General features: G+C 38.8%; 1 long non-coding RNA gene across 1 annotated transcript; it reads left to right on the forward strand.

The window, feature by feature from the left end:
* The first annotated feature begins 2,884 nt into the window (after nucleotides 1-2,884).
* LOC107719880 (uncharacterized) lies at nucleotides 2,885-3,436 on the forward strand. The gene is made up of 3 exons (XR_001637560.1): nucleotides 2,885-2,966; nucleotides 3,128-3,189; nucleotides 3,340-3,436. It is a non-coding gene; the product is annotated as an uncharacterized LOC107719880 (long non-coding RNA).
* The last annotated feature ends 3,203 nt before the right edge of the window (nucleotides 3,437-6,639 follow it).

The following is a 6,639-nucleotide window of genomic DNA, read 5'->3' on the forward strand; positions in this document are numbered from 1 at the left end:
TTGCAACCCTGCTGAGAAATACAGTGCAAGTTAAAATAATTTGAGCAGGCTTGTACAAAGCTAATGATGCAGTCATTAGGAATGTTTAATTGTTATTATTTTGAACTTTAGATGAATGAACCCACAAGACTAAAGGGTTAGTCTGTTCAAATCAGTCATAGATGTCATTGTTTCCCCCCTTCTCCTTTTTAGAGGATGTTTTAAGGCTGTTTTTGATGTTAAAAGAAAGGTTGAAATGTTGGCCCTCAAACTGTGCTCCTCATATGTCGTCTTTGGGGAGGGGAAGGGTGGACCCTTGGTGTGATCATGATTAAATACAACACCATTCAAGCTTTATATCATCACGGTGAACACACTCCCTCTTCTTAAACAATAACAAAGAAGAGTCAGATTGGCTTACATCCTTAGAGAAAAACACAAGTGTTTTTTCCACGACCAGTTACGCCATCAAGACACACTGATATTTCCATGACTGTTCCCCAGTTTCATCCATGACTCATTAGAGGTCAGGGGTGGGAAGGTTAGTCATGACCATGGCATCAAATCTAATGCCAAAAACACTTTGCTTTTCCCGTATGCCCCCAAAACTCTTTGGTAAACCCATTTATGAACCTCCACAGACATTATGTCTCACTTGGGTCAAGCAGAGCTGGTTACCGAAGCCACTCTCTGGTATTATCAAAGGTTTAACATCTACTTTTAAGTGGAGGTCTGTAGTCTGTAGTCATAAACATTAGCTTGTCAGACGCCTTCAGCATTGACTGAATTTTCTCAGGATTGGAGGAGCTGATATAATATAGCTAGGTGTCTATTTGAGGTGCTTTGGATTCAAGAAGAATGAAATGGAAGATAAATATGCACCTCTCAACTACCGTCTCCAAACCTTCTTGGACACAAAAGGACTAATGTTCTCCGCATTCATAATGTGATTGTGGTATCGTACCATTGACAATGATTTGTCAGCATAGCCATCTCTGGAAACCCAATCCTGAGGCATCTGAGTTCAGGAAGAAAGAAAATAACAGAAATATCCCCTTGCCTGTCAGGGCTGCATTAGCCAAGGCCAACACATAAATGCTCTGTAGCCGTAGCTGACTGACATATAACACGCAGATGCCAAAGCAAACAGAATCACTGCTCCTATCACTCTGGGATTTTGCCTACTTTGCTGAAAAGACCAGCTTAGACTAAATTTTCAGACTGGTTAATGCTAGTTAGTACTGATTTGGTGCTGGTTTAGCTATTCTTTAAACAGCATGCGAAGCTTGCTTGGTTGACCAAGTAAGTCATGATGGTTTAGTCAGAAGTTTTCAAACCTTTTGGTAGCAAGGTCCCACAAAAACTATGTTATGCAAAAATTATGCAAGGCATACCCTTTTTAATATATAAAGGTAATTATATATTTAAAGTGCAAAATTATTATTAGTGTTGTTTTGGATGAGAGAAATAGTTATTAAAGACAAGGTATAAGATAAAAAAAAATGGCTTTTATATTATCATTACTAAAGTCGAAAGGAATGATTAAAATATTATCTGGAAAATATTTAATGGTGAGAAAATAAATAAATCCTCTGTAATTCATGCTCTAGCCATGGGTATATTATGGAATGCATTGGTGGATGTGAAGGTTTGTGTTGTTTGCAAATGGAAATTGTCCAGGATTTAAATGTGTGTGATTGAACATTGGTTAATGAATGATGACGTCAATATAATTAATGATTTATAAAGTGGGTGGAGGGATAGAATTTTTTTACGCACTGAAGAAGGCCTTTGAGCCAAAACGTGTTTTGTCATTCTGGTGATCAATGTAACATAAAAAACAAAAAAATAAGATATCGGTATCGGCCGATAATCACATTTTATGACTCAATCGGTACTCACTAACTTGGCCGATCTCACGAACCGATCGCAATTTGATGACATCAACGCATGACCACGTACATGATGCGTGGGGAAATAAATGATTTGGCGCTGCAGCCATGTCATGGCCGGTGTGGAAATGCTATGACGTTTCGAGAAACAATGAAAAATTCGCTATTTGTCGTGTATGTTTTGCATGGTGATATGATGAATGGATGGTTCATCCATCTGATCTGCGCCTCACTGCACGTGTCTGCGGCGCGTTATGGCTCCAAGGGAACCGGAGCTGATCGCGGCCACTCTAATGCTTGCGTTTATACCGGCCAGCCGCAACACGTTTATGAAGCGGCTCTCCGCGCTGCTTGGCTAAAAATAGTCTTTTGTGAGTTATCACAGCGTGGAGGATGAAACAAAACCTCATCGGAGCCGTAAGGGATAACGGTAACATAGCTACGCTGATCGTGGGCTGCTTTTAAATGACCGTTTATTTATAAAACAAAATATCTTCTTTGGCCATATTAGCCTACTCAATAGCATTAGCACAGGCTTTACTACTTTCAAACTGTATCTGGAATGTCACCGTTTCTGTCACTGCAACTTCCCGATCAGGCGAACGAACACACACACACACACACAAAATCGTCTGCCTCATGAAAAAAATGTAGTTAATATTTGCATCATTTATGATTTATTATATCCACCCGCAGATAATCAGAATGCATTTTTTATTATCCGACCCGCGGATTATCCGCAGTGTAAATCAGGCGGACTTACTGAAAAATGCAAATTAATTCTCTGCCAGCAGGAGGTTCTTTAAAGCGGGAGAAACAGAGGCTTCCCCGGTAACGACTGTACACAAAGCATCGCTGAGCTCACAAACGCTGCTTTATCAGGCATATAACATGAAAATGACATCGAATTTTTTCTAAAGATAGTCTTCCTTCAGAAATACAGTGATATAAAAACACCCGCGCCTCGTTTTGATTTTTAAACGTGCAGTACGTGCTCACGTTTATTCCCCCCTACTGTTACAAGCACTGCTGCCCAAGAGTCTATTAAAGACCGTTTCCAAGACCAAACCATGTCATCCACAGTCTCTATTGAAGGTCAGTGACTGTTTGACTTAATGTTTTACATTAGTTATGGTGGGCATATAAACGTATTGTGTCTATAAAGCATGTGAACCAGTGATGGTGTGGTTGCTTCTAGAGTGATGCACAACCCCACCCTCCCTGGCCTTCCTCATATTCTTTCCTGTATTCTACAGAGACCAGAGAGAGACCAGAAGTCCAGTCCTGCAATATAACATCAGGCAGTTCTGCTTGTGAGGTTAGGTTGAATACGACTGTCTGTTAAAGCTATAAGTCCCATTGTTTTACAACAATGGGACTTTAGTCAGTTCAACTGTACAATAACACAATTGTGTAGATGATGTCCAAGTTCACATGTGCATTTTTCTGTTCAACTTTTTATACACAGCAAAATAGTGCAAGCATCCCTTCTGGCCAACACTCCGTTGCAGAGCTTGGTGACCACGCCCATGACTTGGAACCCAATGTTTTCTCTACAGACTTATTCAGAGGTGAGTCCCTTTTATTTATTTATTTATTTTTCAAAAAACCCTTGGTTTAAAATAGTTAAGAAGACTCTAAACCACAAGCATCAACAGAGTATGACAGTTACAAAGACAGATATGGTGCTCACAAAGATATCCATCACAAAGTGCCAAACGCTCTGGAAACCATCAGAAAGATATTCCACCCACTCAATCCCTCTATGCAGCTGTAAAGCACTGCATATTTTATCAATAAAATAGAGAAAAAAATCATATTTGATGGTTCCCAAATCAAATGACAAATCAAAAACCCAAAGTTCTCAGACAGCCTTGAATGACGCATGAAGAAAGCTGACTGAAAGGTGCAAATTCTCGCCAGTGGCGTGTCTGAACCCAACGGACTTATCTGATAGATGATTGCCATCACGATCAGCGTTCACATTTCACGTGCTGTAGGTCCGACACAGGGACGTCGCCAACCTCAACTGAGGTGGAAAAAAGTACACTTGGCTAGTGTTGTAACTGACGTATCTGTTTATCTTCACAGCTTCCTTCACCGTGCTGCCAATGGAAGAGATTATATCCTGACGTGTTTTAGCTTGCAGCTTGCCCAAAACCTGGAGAGTGCACCCACATACCCAGTACTTGGGTTACAATGAAGGCCTTGGCTCAGGCCTACCCACCTACTAAGTGACTAAAGAGCATTGTGCAAATGACTGAGAAAATAAATAAATAAATACTTATATAATATATAATACTTGTGTATATATACTGTATATATATATATATATACCAATGAAGGCCTTGGCTCAGGCCTACCCACCTATACCGCTCTCCGACACACTATTTTCTCAGTTTCTCTACCTTCACTAAAGTTTGTTTTGTTTAGTCCATACATCTCACTCATCAGAGATATAGATCCCGTACTGATTGAAATGGAGCCCTCTAAGCGACTATGGTAGACAAAGGACTTCCACACCAGTGGATAGACAGATTCGTGGCACGTGTTTGGGAATGTGTGAGGATTCTTTCTCAAGCAGATGGCAAATGGGCGACTGAATGGGCCAAAGACAGAATTCAAACCAGCACAAAAAAGGAGTAATCTAAGCTACTTTTATAATCCTCCTGTGATGATTCAATGAGATTGTTGGATCAACAAATAACCACAGAAAGTCTTAATTATGATCTCTCAATAAACCTTTCCTTCTTGAAACATGTTTAAGCTTGTATGTTTTCTACATCATTGCTCTGGAACAAGAAAATGTGTCCACTCTTCAGAGGTAACACCAGAGACACTGGCGGTCTTAGGTTTCTTCTGACTAGCATCATAATGGGTGATGGGGTACGTTTCAGTGTTGTCATTTCCTTGGCTTATCTGATTATCATTTCATCATGTACAAATCAACATCAAGGGGATCCAAATCCATAAAAACTCTGGAAGAAGAACTTAAGATGTGCTTGAGGATAACAAATAATGACAATGACTCAATGATGAGCATACCGGATCCTAAAATCAAAACACAGGAACACTTGAAGATCGGTGGCAATGGCAAAATTTCTACTCGGATATAGATTTGTTTTATGAGATTAAAAAAAATTATATATATATATACAGTAGTCAAAATTTGAAGTGGATCAAAAAAGTTAATCAAAGTTGTCCTAAGACAAGAAACTATTTTTTGGTTTGAGGTTTTAGGACAACTTTGATGAAAGGTTTTGAACCACTTCAAATGTTGACTAGTGTATATATAATCAATGTTTAATTTAGTTCAGTCTGTGCTGTAAAAAAGGTCGCATTAGCAATTAAAGAAAAACACTTAAGCAAAACATGGTCAGGTCAAAGTGTCTGAATAATTTTTGTCCCAAATTTTTATCAGTTATGAAGAATGTTTGGGTATAATATGTCACAGTTTACTTTATTTTGCTATCCTCACTTATATAAATGAAATATAGTGTCCTGCACCCCTAGCAAACATTATATCTGGTGTCTGAATAATTTTTGGTTTGACTGTGTGTGTATATATACACTTTTCAACTAATTGGCCTGGCTTCCCATTTGAACAAATATTAATTGAAGCCCAACATGCAATACCTTTTTTTTTAAATGCAATGTTTTTGATGCTCTCAGAGAGTTGGGTAGCACTCGAAATGATGTGTCTACAGGCTCTAGACAAATGAACATCTAACTTCATGCATACAAGCAAGGTCTCTCAATGAGGCTCTATGGACCTCATCCACAGAACCCTACGCATATATTCACATAGATTGAAGCGAATCACAGTAATTGAACAAACAGTAGTGGTAAAGTGGTACACTTTTCAATACTAAAATATCAAAATAAACCAAGAGTGATATGTAATATCTATATAAATTATTTATATAAATAAACATGCATTTTTAATTCTAAAATTAACATGCCGTCTTTAAAAAATACCACTGCATTTGCCATAGCATGGCTTGTTATCAACCAGTTGCCAAGCTTTTTAACTAGCTTAACTAGTAAGACATCATCATGCATCAATAAAACCACTGCAATCAGCTTCATCGGCTAATATTTGCTGGTGAACACACACAAGCACAGAAACACATGCTGTCTTAAGCTGTTTTCTTCTGCAGTGGGAACAGATCTTTCAAGTTATGATTGGCCCAAAAACTTTCCTTACCAGGGGAATTGTATCATGACAGAAGCATTTATTATGATTTTAGTGAAATGATTTGGATTGATTTGCTACCATTAGTTATTGCTTCATACTTAAATCAAAGCTATTGACAAACCAATGAACTCCCAAATGGCTAATATTCGCAAGTGCAAAGCTGATCACTGAAAAACATTCTTTTTTTCCCAGTATTCAAAGCTTGCGTTTGCATAAAATAAATGAAAATCATACATAAGATGTGACAGGGAAACATTGTGGTTGAGTTTAATGCTTTGCTGACTCATTTTACAGTCAGAATGATTCTCATCCTTCACACTTTAAAGGCGAAAATGAGGGACTCAGCGCTTTCCTCGGTGACTCATCTCACCGTGTCATGGCCTGTTTCCCATCGACTCCCTCGAGCTGAGACATCCATCCATAATGCCTGCAAACTGCTGAGCATCACAATAGCACATTAAAACTAGCCATGAGGCACACTGAATCTGACGAGTGAAGGATGAATTTTCAAGACACTGTGCCCGGCACACATGTGCATCTGGAGCCAGAAGTCCACTTCTGAGAAAAAAA

The sequence above is a fragment of the Sinocyclocheilus rhinocerous genome, unplaced genomic scaffold, assembly GCF_001515625.1.
Source record: "Sinocyclocheilus rhinocerous isolate Xijiao unplaced genomic scaffold, SAMN03320098_v1.1 scaffold841, whole genome shotgun sequence".
Taxonomy (NCBI): Eukaryota; Metazoa; Chordata; class Actinopteri; order Cypriniformes; family Cyprinidae; genus Sinocyclocheilus; species Sinocyclocheilus rhinocerous.